The sequence below is a fragment of the Bactrocera oleae genome, chromosome 2, assembly GCF_042242935.1.
Source record: "Bactrocera oleae isolate idBacOlea1 chromosome 2, idBacOlea1, whole genome shotgun sequence".
NCBI classification, from domain to species: domain Eukaryota; kingdom Metazoa; phylum Arthropoda; class Insecta; order Diptera; family Tephritidae; genus Bactrocera; species Bactrocera oleae.
This window is the reverse complement of record NC_091536.1, coordinates 80753035-80774897: the sequence shown is the minus strand read 5'-3', so window position 1 is coordinate 80774897 and position 21863 is coordinate 80753035. Positions and strand designations below refer to the sequence as shown.

General features: G+C 34.0%; 1 long non-coding RNA gene across 1 annotated transcript; it reads left to right on the top strand.

Moving 5' to 3' along the window:
- The first annotated feature begins 2364 nt into the window (after nt 1-2364).
- LOC118682587 (uncharacterized) lies at nt 2365-3011 on the top strand. The gene is made up of 2 exons (XR_004978403.2): nt 2365-2688; nt 2734-3011. It is a non-coding gene; the product is annotated as an uncharacterized lncRNA (long non-coding RNA).
- Nucleotides 3012-21863: the final 18852 nt, after the last annotated feature.

The following is a 21863-nucleotide window of genomic DNA, read 5'->3' as shown; positions in this document are numbered from 1 at the left end:
CCCTATGATGAAATACACTTTTAAAAAAAAAAAATATATTTACCGTTTTTCGAAATTCTCGTCAATATTCAAAAATAGTTTCCTAACCTCAATATCTCTTATTTATTTTTTATACTATTGCCACATGTTGCTACAGCGTATAATAGTTTTGTTCTTACCTAACGGTTATTTGTATAACTTAAAACTGATCGAGGTAGATATAGAAGTATATATGATATATTTATAAATGATCAGGGACGGATCATCATTTCCCACCGTGCAAGCGCTAACTTGAGTAAAATTTCAGATACCTTGATGAAACCTAGTACACGTGTTTCTTGGCGCCCAAGGGGGATTGGTATTGCAAATGGGCAAAATCGGACCATTCACACGCCCCCGAAATGCAATTAATCGAAACCCTAAAAGCTGTCATGACTAAGTTTCACAATAAGATACAAAACTGTCATTTGGTACAACGAATCGCAAATTTTGATAATGTGGGCGTGGCTCCGAAATCGAATAGGTTAAACGTACATATCTCCCAAATCACTAAAACCAAATCAACCAAATTTTATCGCACCAAATTAGACATTCGATTTTACATCCAGGACGGCACGAGACGGCCTTATAAGAGCCGGTATAAAAATTGGACGATGGGCGTGACATCGCCCACTTTTAAGTGAAATCACATATCTCCAGAAATACTACTAAATTCAGTACATCACATTATCCTGGCATTCTTAAATTACTGTGCAACAATTGGCGAAATCGGGCTACAACCACGCCTACTTTCCATATAACACTATTTTAAATTCCGTCTGATTATTTAACTTTCCAGTATACGATGAGCAGGGGCGATATCAAGCTGCAAAATAGGGCACGACCCTTTAGCAGCAATTCAAGATGCACGACGCCCTGCAACCGAAGAAAACTGTGAGTAAACCCTTCACATTAGACCGAATTTGGCGCGCTTTCTTTAGTTTCCATTGGGATGATTGAGCTTCGGTTTCCACATCATAACCATAAACCCATGGTTGGTTACGAGTTATGATCTTCTGGAGTAGATCTGGGTCGTCGCGCACTGAGTCCAACATCCCCTGAGCAATATCAACGCGACATTGCTTTTTGTCGAAATTGAGCAATTTTGGCACAAACTTCGCCAAACCGGCTCATCTCATACCCAAATCATTGGTAAAAACCGAATAACACTAGCCAATCGATATGTTCAGTTCCTCAGCAATTTCTCGAATGGTGATTCGACGATTGGCAAATACTATTTTCTTCACTTCATTAATATTTTCGTCTTTGTTGACGTGCTCAGGCGTCCGGTACGCTCTTCGTTGTTCACATCTTCTCAACCCTCTGAGAACATTTTGACATGCCACCGATAAACGTTGCTTTTGTCCAAGCTAGCTACACCATATGCCACAGTCACCATTCGGAATGCATCCGTGCATTTCATTTTCTTTTTCACACAAAATTTTATACAAATTATTTGATCCATTTTTTTGAATAAGCAAAATCGCAGACGAACCAAAACGCGTCCAAGCAAAAAACCTTGCCAGCATAAGCAAGGTATATGAGTACCAAGAAAGAAATTCGAATATATGTATACCGCGAAAATTGAAAATTCGCGGTACGTTTTGAACAAACTTCGTATGTGGACGCCTTTTCCTATTGCGAACTTTTTACCGAAAATATCGGTCCACCTGTCAAATATACTATTGAAATTCGCAATTTTGAATTTTCCCCGACTTTGATCCGTGCAAGTTGAGAGAGTATAAAATGTTCGGTTACACCCGAACTAAGCTCTTCCTTACTTGTTTTTTATTAATTTTACTTCGTGAAGTAAAGTGACAAGTGAAGTGGCAATAAGCTAAATTGGTATTTGTTAGGAATTAAATTTTAATTATCCAATCAACTTAGATGATCGATAAGCTAATTGGTATTTTGATTATTTATGTGTGGACAATATATTTGGTTTAACGCATATTTGATTTTCAAATTTATTAGAATATAATCCAACAACAGAAGTTACAATTACAATACAATGAGTGCTGGCATGTCTATTGCTATTTGAATGTGTATATTCTAAACAAGCAAATATTTACATCAAAAAATTTATATAAAAAATTACTTTTTGCATTGTGGGAGTTATTCGGTGCATAACTTTTTCAATTGTTGCACTGAAATGCAAGTGTCGAAATAAATGTAAGTTATTTAGAAACAGTTTTTGTTAAATTTTGTTTGAATGAAAAAAGATTGAGAAATTTGAGAATGGCATTTGGGAATTGTTCAGAACTATTTTATTTTCATTGAAATATATTTCTTTGGAGGAAAGTTCCAATTGAAATATTAATTTTTAAATACGAATTAACAGTTAGAAAAAAAAATTATTATGAAAAAAATTCATAGAAATTCTTTTCAAATAAAAATCATAAATTTTAAACCTTATTTTTATTTCTTAAATAATCTTATCTAAAATACACCTTTTAAACAACACTATTGTCTGCGACGAACTATGAGACATAAATAATTCAGATATTTCCGTACCGTACAAATCTGCCAGCAACAAAATAATTTAAGCATACCACAACGGAAACGCGTGCCAGTTTGCGGAAATGCCAACCAATCGAAATGTTCATACGCATGAAAATGGACGACTGATTGCAAAAAAACACCTCTCAAAACTCATATGCGAGATGTTATGTAAGTTGGTATGGTACACGTGTATACATATGTATTCAATTTCAGGTTAAGTAAAGTTGTTTTCACAAGAACAAGCAAATCCCGGAAATTAGAAATCTATTCGAAATCAAATGCGATTATAATGATGACCAGAACAACAGGTGGGAGTGTATAAGTACACTCGTACTCTGCGTGTACTGATATAACGGCATAAGATGGATGAACGAAATAAACATTTTTATTAGGAAATGTACATTCTACCTTAACAAATATATTTGATGAGCTAATGAGATGTTTTTCAGTTGTCATTTATGACGAATAAAATTTGATAAGTTATTAAATTATTTTTCAGAATTATTCACTCAACGAAATAAACAGTATTTTCATATTCCAGTTGATATTTACTTTTAATATAAGTTAATGTGGATCATAATATATGCATAGAACATCTTCAATTACTTCAAAATATCTTAAAGAAGGATTCTGCGAAAATTGATTTAACAAGTTTTAAATTAGTGTTGCCACCTACTAAATAAAACTTCAAATTTTACAAATACATAGTCTGAGGCGTTCATTAATATATTCCTAAATATTTCAATTTGAACTTATTTTGAAATAGAGTTGCCACATAAAGAAAATAATTAAACCTGAGCAAAACATGACAAATTTATTTTCCAAATATAAGACTTTTAAGTGGTAAACCTAGTGTGAAATTACAAAAACAAAAACTTTTTTATATTTCAATAGATTATAAGTTTAAAAATAACATACTAACGTTTTAAATCGATATCTTAAATCGTTTTTGAGTTAAAGCCTTCTAAGTGTAGCCACTCAATCCAATTAGTTCGATCAGTTTTTCAGTAAAGGCATTTTTCTCGATTTTTATCAAATTTGCTCGCGGTCCCATAACTATCAAGTTTTATCAGCATGTTCTCAAAATAGTTCACCATGTAATGTCCTACCAGTTTTTTGATCTGATCAAAAATCGAATTTTGGAAAAATTTCAACTCCATTTTAAAGCCTTTTCGTCAATTTTTTATTATTTTTTTTCACAATACCTTCTAGAGAGATTTTATTTTTTTGGGTTATGATAAAGCCGGAATCACTACATCCTGGGAGATCGCGTGTAATTGGAAAAGCTTTTAATTTTTTTCTTGAAAAATTTTACTGTGCAAACACTCTAGTAGGAGTACTAACAGACCACTGTCTAATAGGCAGACATGCTAGTAGACTTAGAACGCCATGTAACGACCATTAAACATCTTCTATGCGATTGTACGACTCTATATAGGAAAAGAATCGCTGCTATCGGTCGAGGGTTTCCTGGCGAAGTCTCGGAGGTTATACGGATAAAACTTGTCTTACTTATGAAGTTCATCAGAAGTACGGGGTGGTTCAGAGAGAAAGGAATAGATTGAGAGGACTTTGGTCCCGGTGGTATCCCAATGGGCCTCCTAAAGGCATAGGTGTGTCGAAAAACAGCCACTCTACCTACCCACCTGGGCACTCTTTACCATAAATATTTATAAATATACAGTTAAAATTATTCATACATTCGTTTATTTTATAACTTCAAAAATTCCCTTCCTTTGAGTTTGTCACTCTAAAGTATGAAAAAAAGTAAATAAAGAAGTATAACTAATCAAAAATTTTTTCTATGCGAAGTACTCAAAATGGGATAGGCAAAAACTTATGCTTATACACATGTTATTCCGTACAATATAGCCTCCAATGCTTTCAAACCTCATATTATTCAAGTCTGCATCAAATAATAATTTTAGGTGGCCGCTAAGGACTTTATCAGCGAAAAGCGACTTTAATTTGCTATCATTGTGGCAGCTGGAATTCTTTATTTTTCTATTTGCATGTGTCTCTTCCGGTTAATACATATTAGCATATGTACATACACCCATTCTGGATGAGCCAACCTAAATACGCTACCCGACATTCATTGTGTGTTGCAAATGAGCGCAATCATCTGCCATTACCCAGTGATTTAAGGGAGCAAAAAATCGTAATTATGAAGAATAGCAAATTCTGCAGCAGAGAAATTATGGTCAGCTGACATGTGCCCACGCTACAAAATGCAGGTTTTCGGTGCTCACTGTTGTCTGTGGAGACTAGTAACCTTTATCCATCCATATTTCCTTGTATTTACACAATAGTCGACCACAATAAATGTTCACATGAACGCTTTTTAGTCGCCATAAATAACAGTCATCCGATGGAGGCCTTCGGTGGTCGCTACAGCATCAACGCCACATATTATGCACTCATCTATGCTTTCACAACTCGTTGCGGTCCATTTTTCTTCGTTCGTTTTTTTTTTATTTTTATTTCGTCTCGAATCCCTTCATTGCAGTTTAAATGTTGCAATATGCGCGAAAATGTATCCTGCGAGCAGCCATGCTTTTACACACATAATTACTTCACTTGTTTATTTATACATACCCTGCAGAAAATCTTTGATGAAAGGACTTCCTCTCGCCAAAGTTATATAAAGATTACATTAAGTAAGCTAAAATTTCTAACTAATGTATTGCTTATAGTTTTGGTTTCCTTCATTTCTTAAGCGTTCTTACACCGCTACATAATCTCATTTTCTAATTTTAAAATGTGTTAAGAGAGGTAGCTACTAGATTATTTTGAAATCTCTTCTTCTTACAAAATTAAATAGTTCAAATATTGCAGAATTTGTCCATCATAAGGAAAAGTTAGGGTTTAAATTTAAAAGCAAAATATTTCCTTTCAAGACCTTATCTTATAAATTTTTGTTTTCAATATCTTAATATATTATTTCTGAATTATTTCAGCATTTATAAAATGCTACAAAGTCCTATACTTTCCAACAGGCCAAGTATGGAGATGAAAGTTCAAATAAAAAGGGCAAAAACAAAAACAGGTAAGTGAAGTTTGCATAAATAATAAAAAATGTAAATATCCACAGAAAAGGAGAAAATAAACTACTCAAAAAAAATACCTGCCGTTACAACAAAAATTATAGCTGTCTACCATCAACCGCCTCATCATCTTTCAAAATGAAAGTACCCATGAGTTATTATATTCTTTAATCCTTTATGCTCTGTGTACCTTATTTTGTGCACACGAGTGAGCACGATCCTCTCCGGCAGGTTACCGTTTTGACTTTTGACAACGAAGAGAAATATATTTAAGCACTTAATATGCACCAGTTGCACACCAATAGACACACATGGATGCACCGTTCGGACAGATCGGCCATATGCAAATTCGTGCCCATAATAAATTCCAATGCATGTACATGTGTGTGAAATGCGGTTGTTTGCTGCTATTTTCACGTTTTTAATAACCGTTTATCGCACAGTCACATTTTCAAACGTTTTCGAGGTTATGAAAATTTTGAAAGGGTTGTTCGGTTGATTGGCGGAAAATTGCTTCTACACGCTTCGATTGTGGTGTCAAATCGATTTAGATGAAGCAGTTTTTCAATTTCTGGGCTCAGGTTTATTTAGCGAGGCATAAAATTAAACGTGATAATAATTATTTTATACGAAAACTGAAAAGTACAATATATTAGTCTTACAAGTATCATATGGACCTCTAAGCTATAAAATAGCCGAGAGTTTATTTATTTGATATCTTTACTATAATGGTATAGAGAACTCAAACAAAATCTTTAGAAAGAACTTTTAAACTATTTCTTAATGTATTATAAAATATGACCAAACTGGACTAAGTGGTCCTAGCTATATTTAGTGAGAATATGTTTCTGGTTAAAAAATTGCAAGAATAACAAACGACGTGAAAATTTAATAAAAGCGGTATATAAGGCTGAAATTAACCTAACTAGCTTTACCTAAAGTAATCTTATCTAACTGATCACATCCGCTCGAAGTACAGAACCCTTTATTTTTATACCCTGAACTGGGTATATTAAGTTTACCACGAAGTTTGTAACACCCAGAAGGAAACGTCGAACACCCCATAAAATATATGCATAAATTATCAGTATAATGAGCTGAGTTGCCGTCTGCCTGTATATATACAAACTAGTCCCTCAGTTTTTTAGTTATCTAACTGAAATTTTGCACCTGTCCTTTTCTCACTAAAAAGCTGCTCATTTGTCGGAACGGCCGATATCGGACCACTATAGTATATAGCTGTCATACAAACTGAACGATCGCAATGAAGTGCTTGTAAGGAGCCTTTGTATTTGTGAAGGGTATTATAGCTTCGGTGCTACCGAAGTTAACGTTTTTTCTTGTTTTCTGAAATTAAAAAAGATAGATTCTATAAAAATGATAGATCAGTAGTAATTCCTAGAGAGGGGGAGAGAGAGAGACAACTGTCAAACCCGCTGTCAAAGTAAACAAAAGTGTTTGACATCTATGTTTGGTTTAGTTAGACAAATAACCAAGCAAAGGCCACGAAACAAATTTGAAAGCTCGTGAACAGTTTATGCCAAAAGTGGCTTCTAAACTTCTGGCTTAGCTGAACAAAATTTACATAATCATTATAATTGCAGGAAAATAATGCACGTTGTTATTCAGGTAGTTTCTGGAATCCGAGTGAAAGTGAAAATTAAAATGAATAAAAAAACGAGTGATTTTGGTTGTGTGGTTCTGAAAACGAGAAATTTGTTCATTTTTATTTATTTTCCTTAAAACAAACGAATGAAAGCTTCCAAAGTATTCAAAAAATAAAATATGTTAAAATAATAATAAAAAATGAGTGCAAATATACTTTGCAACGATTTTTATGGAAGAAGAGCTGAATGAATTCTCTACCTTCAGAAATGCGCTCCAATAGGTCCAAACCTGATTAGCTTAAGAAAACTTCTGTAGAATAGAAATTACTGGTTTTCACCTTTTTCTATTTTTTTAGATATGTGGTTTTCAATGAGGAAAGACTTTTTTCAGAATTGATCTTTTTAACAGTTGTTACTAGATTTATACTGTTTGGTTTACCATTTTATAGTTAACAGACTTACTCCGGAACAACGTTGGCAAATCGTTCTAATTTATTACCAAAATAGTGGCTCTGTTAACGCGACGCATTGAGCGCGTCCAAACTTCTTTCAACATAATCGCCTAGCAGAGTCGGTAATTTAAGCAACCATGGATCGGTTTCGCGGCACGTTTCCCCTTGTTAAGAATACGCATACTCTGACTATACGGCGTAGTGCACACCGAAGACGTTATTGCTACTGTGGATCAGAGTATCGAAGAAGACCCGAATGAGTTCATTCGCCATCGCGCGCAACAATTGGAGCTGTGCCCATCAACTTTATGGAAGTTTTTTTTTCGGAAGGATCTTGGGCTTACATTATCTAACTCGTGCAAGAATTGAAGCCGAACGACAATCACCTGAATTGCTGCAAAAAGTGGTCGAAAGTTGAAGCCTCAGCTTGCGCGAAATCATTTTTAAAACATAATGGCACCCCCTTATCTTTATAATTAAGCGAGATGTCCGGCAATAACATTAGATTATATTTTTACTATTTTTTTAGCGTTTTATTTCTTCTTGATATTATTTTTTTTTATTTTATTAGCGTTTTATTTCTTCTTGAAATTCACATGTCTAAAAAAACACCCTTCACATTAAGCTACCCTTCACAAAGCCTCGACGATGTTCCTTCAGCTTCCATCGAATCGAATATTGATTGCATACTGCTCTGCGTTCTTAGGCTTCCCTCTCTAATAATTTACAATTATTTTTATTAAATTACTATATTAAATTTTGTTTTTCTGCATATTTTTCGTACTATAATTTACTATTGTTTGCGCGTACCAAATTCACGCAATTGATTTTATATGAATAACAACCCAATATTTTCTTGTGAATTCGTTTTTCAGAACACTCATTTTCATTTGGAATTCATTTTGAAAAACAATTAGGAAATTAAATAGTGAAAGCAAAATATAGAACACCAAACGTCGGATTGAAAGTGGATTTGCTTCAAATTTACTCGGAAGTGAATTACAGAAATTGCCTGATTATTTACTATCGAAACTACATAGCTAGGATTTCGAAAGATTACTATACCGCAGGACTTTATGCCTTTTCAAAGTACACAAAATGTGAAAATTTTAAATTAGCAGCACATGAAATACATACACTGTACATCGTTTTCTGCTCTCGTGTATGCAAAAAAACGAACAAAAAACCTATTGTATAGGTGGGTAATCATGAAAAGCATGAGTCATGCAACGTCTGCTGAAATATTTCATATGCTTCGCGTGCGAATTTTTGCGTTAATTAATACGTGATTTTAAGGGAAAGTACGATTTTAATTAGAACTGCATTAGTTTCACAAAAATGTAACAAGGCCGAAGAAATTAGATGACGTTAGGCGCCGTTTTTCAATATTGCCTCATTTCGTTAGAATTCTGACGATGTATGTATAGCATGTATAATTATGTGCTCTAGGGAATGTAAATGAAATTTCACATTTAGTCAAACGAAGTCGAATCATTTTCTATTATATGTGGTTAATGCCAAAAGTTGCATATCAACTGGCCACTTTTTCGTTGATTTCTTTAAACGATTCTTACTCAGTTTGTTGTGGTTGGAAGGAATCTTTTCAAAACTATGAGATTGCTCTGATTTAGAGAAAGGGGTAAATAAGAGAGTTGTAGATAAAACTTTGAAATATCAATGGATCACAACAAATCGTTGAAGATGTTAAAGCGGGAATTTGTAAGAATTTTTCAACTAAATAGCGCTCAAAAATATTTTAAAAGCAAGCTTCTAAATAAATCTTCTTTTTATTTAACATCCACATACATTTGATTACTTGATTCTACGTCTAAATCTTTCCTAAATAAAATGAAAGTATCACAAAAAAAAAATTTATTACAGCGGGCCATATCACATATTCTTAACAGGTATACTATAACTAATGTTTCTATTAGCCTTGCTGGAAGTCTAAAAGTTTTAGTTTGCTGGTACATATTGACTACTATTTATTGTAGCTATAGTGACATATATTTTCCAACTATTTTTGTAAAATGTTGTTAGCGTTTGGTGAGTACCAGGTCGGCTAAACAACTGAACCCGCTTCGGGTAGAATTGACTTTCGTGGCAAAATAATAGTCAATTGTCCCACCCATTCGCTTATCTTTAAAAGCGAGGCGATGAAGTGTAATTTAATTGGCGATTTATTTCTGATTCTGAAAATTTAATTCAATAACCACGGAATCATATTTTACTGCTATTCTTAATATTTATTTATGTAGCAAAATAATTGCGAAACTGTGCGATTTTAAAAGTAAAATATTTCGCCAAAATTTGCAGAGCAAAAACGAATGAAAATGCTATTTGAACACACATGTTTTAGATAAAAAAACAATTATATGGGTTGTTTTCTATGAACATGCAGCAATTAACTGTGAATATTTAGTGATGCTATCAATTTCACACAATTAACTACCAAAAATGCTCGAATAACTTCTCCTTGTTCAACTATTAATTCACGCCTAGCGATTCAGCAAATTTTGCTCGTGACCACACTTTATTGCGCATACTCAACAGCATGCCTACTAACATGCCACACACACACATGTGTAAATGTGTGCATGTGTGCGTGCGGTCTTATAATTGCCGGCGCGTGTGTGAAATGCTATATCAATTAAAATGAAATCAAATGAAATTAATCTTAAACAATATTTTTCAACCGAAAATTAACTAAACTGCCAGCGCCAGACCACAAAATGGCAGCTCATAACGGTTAGTGTCGCTATTAACTGCCATTACAGTCGGAGGCAGCTAAAACATTAGTGGTGGAAGCCTTTACATTAAGCCACGAGGCCTAACAACACGTACGTGTCCATATGCACACTTACACACATATACTATGCAAACATGCATACAAGCGTGTATCACACCGCGACTTCATTTGCTGTGGCGAATTTCGAAAATGGCCTACAATTAAGCCGTCATTGTGGTCGGCAACGGATCGAAAGTATCGCCACGTATAGGAATGTAAATATTTGTTCCTTTTTCTGTCGCTTGTATCCGTTAGTTTTTACTGCTGCATGACCGCCTGTTGCATACCATTCGGCATTTGTTGCATATCCCCAGGCGCACTCCATTCTACGCCTAACAAAACCAACAATAGCGCTCATTTGCCCTTATGCAATCGCTGCTGCCACGAATTTAGGCTCCAGCCTACCTTCTAGCTGCGCTTCTGCCTCCAGCTGCAGTCGGGAGTTCGCTATTACGCCTACAACTATACTTTTATTTTATGCGCTAGTGCCTACTGTTCCTTCTAATGACTTTCAACTGTTGCTTGTGTGTATGTGTGTATGTGGGCGGTTAGATTTGCCAGTAGTTCAGTTGTTATTGTTATGGCAGAAAACCGTTACATTTGTGCATTCACAACATTTCATCGCGACGAGTATGTTTGTGCAACTACCAGATCCAATGAATACGGATGCTTTTTGCAAGTATGTGTGTGTAGCTTCTGCAACATCACTGCGCAATTAGCACACATTCGCGTTGCTTACTAATTGCACACCTTTTTAACATCGCTTCACCCGCCCTGCTACTATATGGTATCTAACTTTCCTTCCTGCACTTTGGTCTCTACTTTTTTGTTGAGGATTTTCTAAATTTTAATGCTGGTCATTTAATATGCTGTAAGCCAAAGCCAACAACTAAAACCACACGAGCAAAGGTTATAAGTGACATCACCGCAATCTACACACACCATTACACTGAAATAATCGCGGGTTATGTAGTGGAAATATGAAGCTGTAAAAAGCCAGGCAGCTGTTACTACGGTACGTGGATAAATAAAACCAACTTTGGTAACAGCTAAATAACGGGTTCCTTTTGGTTTATAAAGATCATTATAGATAGAGAGAGAGAGAGAGAGAGAGATAATTAGCGAGAAAGACAGACATATATTATATTTATATATATTATTCTCTTTGCTAGTGTCTATCTTTGACACGCGTTCAAACAAAACTTAATCAACCTATTACGAAACTATCAAAAAAGTTTTCTAAGTACAAAATGTCATCTTTCTAACGCCATGCAACCGAACTCGATCGGACTTATACAACGCGAGATACAGATAAATAACGCCATCTATTGGAAAAATAATGGATTTCGTGGTACTACTTCTAATATAGATATAGAGAAAGAGAGGTTTTACTATCTGATACCAGACTGCAAGTTTAATCCTCCATGGCTACAGAAGCGTTAAAAATGTTGCAGAAGTGTTTTCGGGAGTCTACTTTATCACGAACACAAGTATTTGAGTGATACAAAGCATTTAGTGAAGGTCGTGAAGTTATCGAAAACTTTACTCTTGTGATGACATCGAAAACAATAAAAAACACAGTGCTTGAAAATCATGGTGTTGGCATTACAGAGAAAGCAGAGAATCTCAACATCTCTTATGGTTCCACTCAACACATTTTGGTTAATATTTTGTGCAAAAAGCGTGTTAATGCTAGACAATGAAACATATTACTTTACATTATTGGATTGCTTGGACGAGTAGACCAAAGTTAGATCTAGGCTAGTAAAAGGCTTTCAACCCATTTGCCCAAAAAATGAGTGAGAATATTTTTTACTGATTGCATGACAACTAGTCAAGCTTCCGTTTCCATTGAAAGATCGTCACTTTGAAGTTGAACTGTACCAGGTCGTCCTTTTTTCTAACCTTTTCACATCCATGCACATCATGCACAGTCCAACGCTGCTGCCACGTTTGATGGCGTCGCTCAATTTTTCAGTTGCCTTATTTTAATTACACCAATTTTTTATTTCATTTCATGTTATGCTACATTTTAATCAAGTCCACCAACTCCACCCACATGGCTCGTATCGTCACTCGGCCTTCGTGCTTTGCCCGCACATTGTCCATTTAAAAAGGATTTTAATTACGGCATTTATGTAATTTGTCGAATCATTATAATTTGCCGGATCACTACATGCATACATTTATGTTTGAATATTAGATGTGCGGTCACTGAAGGTAAAGCCACATTAATATTCTAACTGTGTTTAAATGGATTTTGCAGAAGGTTTTGATATAGTTTTTATGTTATTATTGTTGCACAAATGAGTGGTTTATAAATGAGTAAAATTCAAAGCTTACTATTTTAACTATTAAAGTGTTATTTAGTTGTCTGAAAAAATTTATTAAAATGTTGCTCCGAATTTAATATTTATTACTAGGCGAAGTTGTATGCATGGGGTAACTCGCCTTTCTGCATAGTTTTAATGTGGTGTCTTTTTTATTATTTGAGAAAACAGCAGTTTTGGAATTCGGAGATTAAGAGTAACAAAACCAATTACCTCTAGCATATAAAATAAAGTTTACAGAAAGAAAGGAAAACATTTTGTTCCATTATATGAGTGTTGGATAGAGTTCGTTACGATTTTTCCATTCCTTAATCTAGATCTCAATCAATGTTTTCATCGAGTTTGTCGAGATAATTCAATTAAATTGTAAAATAGGTGCAACCTCTGTGGCTCTCTCCGTTAAAATTTAAGTACTCTAGCTGGATTGACTTAATAATGTTGCATCTTATGTAGTTTGTAGGTGGAGATTAAAAAAATCCCAAAATATACAATCTTTCGGAATCAAACCGCGCAACATCCTTTATAACGATCCGAACAATTAAATTACCGAAAAAGCCTCAAAGAGTTCGTAAAAGCAGTCGACAATAAAATATATAAAAGTCAGACCTTTGTAGCATAGCGGAATAAGAGGTTACCTTTACCCTCATTTCATCACGTTGGAACCAGTCGGTATTTGGCTGTCCTCTTGCACTATAGCATTGAATCTCCTGGCTTTGGGCGACTATGAGATCGTTTTGGCTCACATTGTAACCGAAGAGGTTCTCTGAACAATTTTCCCTTAGCAAGGTTTATCTTGTCGCAATGAGCATTGTTCTAAGTAGACACTATCCAATAAGCTCAGATGCGGTAAGCATACATATCTGGATGGATGAAAATTGTTTTAAGTTATACGAAGGAAGTATAGTGGCAAAATCTAGGCACATTACTTTCAACTGTCCAGCTTTTGCCAGACTGAGAATGAAACATCTCGGTACACACAGCTGCGGCTAACCCCGCGAAGCAACTGGGATTAATATTAGCTGCTTTTAAACATTTGTGATAAACTCAAAACGCTTTGCCGAACTATGAGCGTCTAGTGAGCCATATCTAGAAGATTTGGCGATCATAAGGGATCTGCGTTCATAGCTGTCTAAATGGGATCCTGCGTTACCTTTGGTGCAAGGATCAGCCAAATAGCCAAACCTAACGTAACTTAATCAGATTTGGAAAGGTCCAGTATACAAATACAAGTCGGTGACAAAAAGTTGCACAAAAAAAATCTAATTTTAGAATTTTGAAAAAAATGTTTGTCTTAAAATATAATCTATTTAATACCAGACATTAACTAACACACACATACGCAACCTGGACAAAGTCTACAATTTCTGCGTCTCTCGGAATATTTATGAGTTTACCGACAAAAAACATAAACAAAATAGTCACAACTGTTGAAACGTATGCCTCTGGCAATTCTTAAATGTTGCAACAGTTACGGCACCTGCTACCTTGCAACTTTTGCCACAGCATAACAGCCGGAAGTGAGATGAAATGCGAGAAGAAATACGAAGATTTCAGCTAGGAATGTGTAACTGTAGTTTCCCTATTTACAATTTACTATTTGCCTTGTTGCTATTTGTTTGATTTTTCAACCAAGAAACTTCTTCATTTTATTTACAGTTAAGCTAAATGTTGGTCACAACAACAAGCAATACGCTTACATACACTTTCCCGTACAAACAATGGGACTTGGGCAAAGCACAGAGTTGACCGTGTCAACAAGAATATTCACTTCACTGCTTCTTTGGCTTGTATAAGCGATTTATTTAGTATTATTACAGTTATTGTTTGTAAGTTTTCACCATAATGACCATTTATGAGTGCGGTAAGTATTTTCTCTAACCAGAGAAAATCTTACTTATTCAAATAATATTTATTTGTTTCTCTTTTACACTGAAGAAATTCATTTTGGTGAAATAAATTATAGTTTTGCTAATATTATTTCTTTGGTTGCCACATTTTAACATTTTCGTATAAAATGAAAACTAGTTCAAATGGTTCAAACCTATCTACCTTCGTTCTGGGCTGCATTATCTCTGTAACCCTTTATATTAATATACATATACCATTTATGTATATGCATTCGCATAAGTAACCATGAACACATGTTTGTGGGATGCCAACAAATCTGTGATGACATTAAATCCGCTAAACTTTCATTCAACTTTCCATTAAATCAATAATAACATAAATTGTGCTGAAACTTCTGAACAAAGAAAATTCAACGTTCCATAACGTTAACGTCTTACAACGGTAATTATACGCCAAAAGGGATATCATCCAGCTGCTGACGAAACCGCACAAAAGGCTTCAGCTAAAGCCCTCGTGTTCTCATCTAAGTGCAGACAACTTCCATTGGTCTTCTATATGTGCACATGCATATGTATGTATATATATGAATATATGTAGACGCCATGTAACATAGAGCTTACTTTTCTTTCACCGTCCCTTTATTCATCACAACGCGACTTTGTTACGTTAAGCCAACCAAAGTGTAATGAGACCATGACACGGGTATGAACAATCAAGCGAACGACCAGCTCTAAAATTTTAAGGGGGGTTACGCACATATAAATACTACACATGCACGCATTACATGTCTGCTAAGGTGTGTATGAATTATACCCGCATTTTTGCACAAATATATATTTGTATTAATGTGTATTCTAGATCTTAAATATGTAGCTTATACAAGTAAGTCACCTGGAACACATTTTTTATTCATGTGACCATAGAAGCACGCAATTCACAGAAGCGCGCCCAATTAACTGAAAAGTTTGGTAATGCTTTTTGATTCAATGTAACAAAAGACTTGTTCAACATTCACGGTATAGCTAGTTTTCTGATATCGTCGTTTTTTCGCGGTATAATCCTATTGAAGCTAAATATCCATAACTCATTTATCATGACTCTTTAGCGCTCGCCGTAGCCAAAAGTAGGCTAAAAGTGCTACCAATTTGCTATTAAAGATTAGAAAATCAAAAAATAAACATTAATGTATGTATAGTTTTTCATATTTCAAAAGCATTCTAATTGTTTTCATAATTATAGTCGTTTTCGTCATGCTGGTTTGAGCGAACGAGCAACTTTACACGCATTTTTCTCGAAACTACTTCTTTCAATGCGATCGTCACGATATCCCAAGCTCTAATCTAAAAGTCTGAAAATTTCTAATTCGAAATTTTAAAAAATTCCAGAAACTTAAAAATTTAGTAAAATCTAAATCTAACATTATTTTTGAGTAGCCGAAATCTAATGAAAAAAAAAAACGTTTTCAGTTTTCCAGTTTCATGCAACAAATACATTTATACTGAACAAACGAAATGTGTTCCTCTCAACTAAAATATTCCATTAATCCCAGTGGCTAGCCATTATTTGTCAGGTAGAACTGTAAATATGTTTCGCTCATTTGTCATTTTCATGTCCATCAAATTTTTCACCAGCAGATGTGGTGGAAAACTTATTTCCAATGTAAAAGATATCTCTATCTAATGGAAATTCATCTTAATGAATGATCATAGTTAACGAAAAATACTAACATGTATGCTGCTCCATGTTACAATAAGAGAAATATTTCTAAAATTGTAAATAGCTAAGCACATACCATTAAGACCAGAAAGTTTCCGGAAATTGTAAATAAAACGAAAAATTTTTAATCTTCATCAATATTTATTTCGCCGCCTTCAAAATATGCTCCTTCTGAAGCGATACACATATGCCACGTCTTATTTCAATCATCGAAACATGCCTTGTATTTTTGGGTCCGGGATCGCCTTCATTTCCCGCTGCGAATTTTTTTTACGGCCTTAATCGAGTCGAAACGGGTTCCACGGAGTGTTAAATTGAGTTTTGATCGATGGTATTGAACGAGTTTTTGGTCTTAAAATCATTAATTATACTCAATAGCAACATGCTGTACCATGAAACCAGAAAGTTTCAGGAAATGGTTTTAGTACGATATTCGAGGTTTGGTTCATCATGAATTCGTTCCAACGAGACAGACATTCAATAAAGAGTATTATATGAGCGTTTTGAGGCGTTTGCGCGAAAACATTCGTCGTAAACGGCCGGAATTGTGGGCTAACAATTTCTGGAAACTTTCTGGTCTTAATGAATATGTATGTATGTCTTCTCCGCCTTTTAAAAATCAACTAGAAGGGATATGTTTCTGTTTGATTAACTTCAAACTCCATATACATACGTTTGATGGCGAGCTTTTTCAGTACAAGAGTGGCACTCAAAAAGTCTCTTATCTAAATAAATTTCTTTTTCAAATAATATTTTATACTATATATGTGTATAAAAAGTTAAAACCCATACGCCCATATAAATTTTCAACAAGTCATGGAAACAAACTCTGTTTTGTCATAGAACCATATGCCGTTCTTAAGTACTCTTGAGCCATTTGGTACATTAAGAGTTGTAAAAACATTTCGTATCTTCAATTTTCAAAAAAAAATCAAACAATTACAACTCACGAGCTTAAGAAAAGCTTAAAGATTAAAATATTATATATAATAAATGCCATCTGATTTGGTACGACTAATTTCGAATGTTCGTCTTCTCACAGAGCAATAACTACTGATGAGGTATATTTTTTTTAATCCCCACATACAAAGTTCAGAATACTATAGTACAAAAAAATTGTACAATAAATTCACAACAATAGTATTGTTAGATATTAATTACCGTATAATGAAAGCTGTTACACACATTCCTCCCTAATCCTCTTACCGCATTGCCCAGCTAGGCGTCGACGTAATGATTTGTAATAAAATTTCAATTAAATTAAATTTGTGAATTCAAGCAAACTGTTCATTAGTGCTCCAGTCTAACTGTACTGCAGCAAATTCACATAAATACAAATTAAATATGTATATGTGAGTGTGTGTGATATTCGAGACTTCAACTGCACTTGTATTTGCATACATATTGACTGTTGAACTTCGTTGTTGGTTTGAATGAGAGGTGGGAACTTCATTTTATGTCTCTAGATTGTGTTTATCAAGATGTACAAGAGCGTTGAAACATAAAATTAATTTGTTGCAATTACACTTGTTATTAAAACATCAATGCTTGTTGTTGTCATGTTCGAATGTGTTGCCAGCTGGAAAGAAACTTGAGTATTTTAATGCTTGTCGAGGCTATGCAAATTATAAATAATACTACTTTAATTACTCTATACAGCTTATACTAATATCATTATATTATCATATTCAATTTCATACCATATAGAGGAAAATATAATTAAATATATGTACAGACTGAGAGGATTGCTGATTTATGAAAACCTAAGAGGCTTTCTGCGTATGTGGAATTCTAAAGTTTTGCCTTTATAGTGTTTATAAAAATCAAAGTTTATTTCAACACTTTTTTGTAAATTAGTTACTTCACAGTTAGTGTGAAAATCAAAATATCCAATAATTTCGATATTATGCAATAATTGTTCGAAGTGATGTTAATAAAATATTTGAAAAGAGCTAAGTAAAAGTTATGGAGCCTCAAACGTACAAAATATTCGCTTCTGTAAAGCTCAAGAGAGCTAATGAAGCTTAAGAGCAAATATGGATACAAATTTAATTAGCCAGGCTCTAAGTCAAAGCTCCTTTCATTATGGATTCGTGTGAACAACGCCTGTTATAACATTAAGCTTAAATACATATAATTCGCATCCGAAAATTTGATGCAGAAAATAGTTTCGGAGATATGAGCATATTTGTATGAATTCTTTAACTTGGTGTAAACGGCTTCAAAAACTTTAAACGCGTTTTTTCTGTTTTCAGAATTAGTATGCAAAATTTCTCCGAAAGGCCTTCTTAAATATAAGTATGTATTTGTTTGAAAGAGTAATATTTTAACTATAATTTACATTTATAAAGCCCATTCAAACTGCACATTTTTGCACAAAAGACTACTTTTTTTTGAAAAGCCGGCAGTTTGCCAAAAATTAAAATTTTTATAAGTAATTCAATTATTAAAAAATGCACAAAAAGTGCGTTTTACTGACTAACAAGTGGATATAACCCCATAATAATAGTTGTTTTGTGAATTGCCATACTTAAGAAAGGTAATTAAATACACGGCAGTTCAACCATTTATCAAGTGAGTGCATTAAATTAACTACTCTTAGTAGTACTCTTAGCTTTTCGAAGGTTCAAATTCAGTTCCAAGCAGAAGGTGACATATATTTTTTGTTTCGACGTATAACATCAAACGTCGGAGAGCGATTTTAATATAGTTACTTCCATTATATAGGATCCACCAACGAAAATCCCTTAAATCCAATCTTCAAAGTGGAAGTGGGAAATTTCGCTCCATCAAATTGATTTTAAAAAGATTTGCTAACTGAGTAATAGTTATAAGAACTATATGATATGAAACTTTTATTAAAACAAAAGCAATTATTTCGGCTGAAAAAGTGTGTTAGTCCAGCAAAAATGTTGTATTATAATACTTTTTCAAAATAACAACCACAAAGGCACTAAACATAATTAACCCATAATGAAAGTACTGGCAGCACTACATACATAACATACAAAGGTATGAAACATGTGCAGTGTATATGAAATGACAAAGGTGCATACTTCATGGGACGAGCACTCAGAGAGTACAAACACTAAAGCATTGTAACTGCAACACAGGAATACAGTTATTAGAGTAACGAAAAATAGGGTAAAATGTTGATGGCAACCAATATGCTACAAATTCGTGGTATCCAAAAAACATTGAATATACGTACATGCACACATGGTGCTGAATGGATAGATAGAGAAACCGAAGTATGGCGAACAATGTATTGAGCGTTTCGAGTGCACTCCTAAATGTATGCAACAGCAAAATATGCATGTACCTGAGTACTCGTTGCTTTTAATTAATTAACTGTTAAACCATTTTGCAAATTTTCTTATGGCGTCACGCATTGAATTGTGTAATGAAGCAGCGTGCTCATGTATTGTCAACGTTTGAAGGCAGGGATGTTGATTAAAAATGCTAATTTCAACATTAAGTTATTTTAACTACAATTTAGCTGTCGGGCATTCGGTTGTCCCAATCGCTCTTTCTTTTGTTCCGATTACTTTCTCTGCTGCTTTCAGTATTATATTTGACGTTTACGGAAATGACTTTGAAATTTCATTAGCAGCGGGAAAGCTTAATTTTATTCTTTGCTGCCACCAGGGACTATTTAGCGCTTTTCAGTTAACACGATTTTGCCATAAAATCAAATCAAATGAAATTATTTGTCAGAGTGACAGGTGGTCCGTTTGAGTGGCTCCATGAGAGGGAGAGAGAGAGCGAGAAAGAGAGAGGAGCGAATTAACTAAACAGCATTTAATTTACCTTTCTTACTCATTAACAGCAAACGAATTGTCAAAAACTTTCAATCTCGGATGTAAAAATTAAGATGGAAAAAAATAAAAGAGATTTGAGACTTGAAAATGAGGAGCAAATATGAAATGACGTACAATTAAATTTTACATTTCAGCTGTCACATGCAATTTGCTTCCCATTATATTCCTAAATGCAAAGGTAGTGGTAGCTTCAGGGCGAAAAAATAAACAAAAACAAATAACCAGTCGGCCACAACTACAACAAAGACAATGCGGATAAAGCAATGACAAGAGATAAAACAAAATAAGGCTAAATCATATAATTTTCTTTTAACGCAGTGGCTCAAGGCTCCAAAGACGTAACGATGAATGAGAGAGCGATGTGTGCGGTTGGCAGTTGATTTGGGATTATGCACTAAGATACTCAGTTGAAATTAAAAAGAAATTAATTTGTAAAACTTTTAAATATTAATTTTGAATGAAATGCTCAATGGTGCTTAAATCGAGCAAAGTTCGCAGAATAAAAAAATCGTAAGAAATAGACATTAGTATGAGCTATATAACACACAACAAAAATACTTAGTAATAAAATTTTATAAAATTTAATATTAAGGATTTTATAAAATTGAATATTTATCTCGCATCATAATTGAGAAAATTGCTTCGAATATAAATTCTTATTTTTCATTTTTTAAATTTTTCAAACTACTTTTCTAAAAAGCAAAACCTTTCGAGTGGTGCTTTCCTTACTTTTCATAAATAAAACCCCAGTAATAGTGCATGCAACGATTCTTACTCACTATCCATATGGAATAAAATAATTGTTTGTTTTTGCTTTCTCTGATCTTTTTTGTATTAACATCCCTTATCTACTTCAGATGTAAAAATGTGTGGCTCTGAAAAACTAAAAAATAGGCAATCGAGTATTTTTCTATCAAATTTGTCACTGAGTAAAACAGGTCTATAAACTCTTCGTATATTCATATCCAAACGTTTATACACGCCCTTTTCTTAATATTGGAAATTGCACACATATATGACACATTAATGTGTATGCATGTTCACAAGACCCTTGGCAATCGATGGCCTTTTACTTATTATATCCGCTTGATTGCGCTCTGGCTGCCCGGTGCTACTAAACACTCGTCCATTGAGAAAAATTAATAATTCAGAAGGTTATCAATCGCTGTTATATATTTATTTACTGAAAGTATTGATTTCCTCCTTTTCAAAGATTATATATTTTCTATTCCACTGGCTTAGATTGAGAATCAAAGAAAAAGGATTTTTTTGTAGAAAAATTACATCTGTCTCAGAGTGAAAAATCACTTTAAATTTAATGCCTTAACTTTATAGTGGTCACTAAATGATTATTAGAAAATCATAGAAGGGTAATTAAGTACCCTTACCCCTAAAATTTTATGTTAAAAATAATTCCGCTGGACATTGTCCTCAACTCGAAAGAGATGAATGAATTAATTGAAGTGTTCCACAAAGTTTTGAAGTAGACTTTGCTCACAACGAGCTTGATTCGGAGAAACCCCTCCATTGGCAGAGTTTCTTTTCACCATATAAGGGAAAGTTGATACAATTTTCGCTTCGTGTCTCTATTTAAGTAGCTCAAACATTTATTAACATTTAGCTTATGCAATAATAATAATAATAGCTCCAGTTGTATATATTATATGTAGAATGTATTGTCAAAAATATACTGCCTTTCAAGCTGCTCCAAACTTTTGGACCTTTTTCGATTAA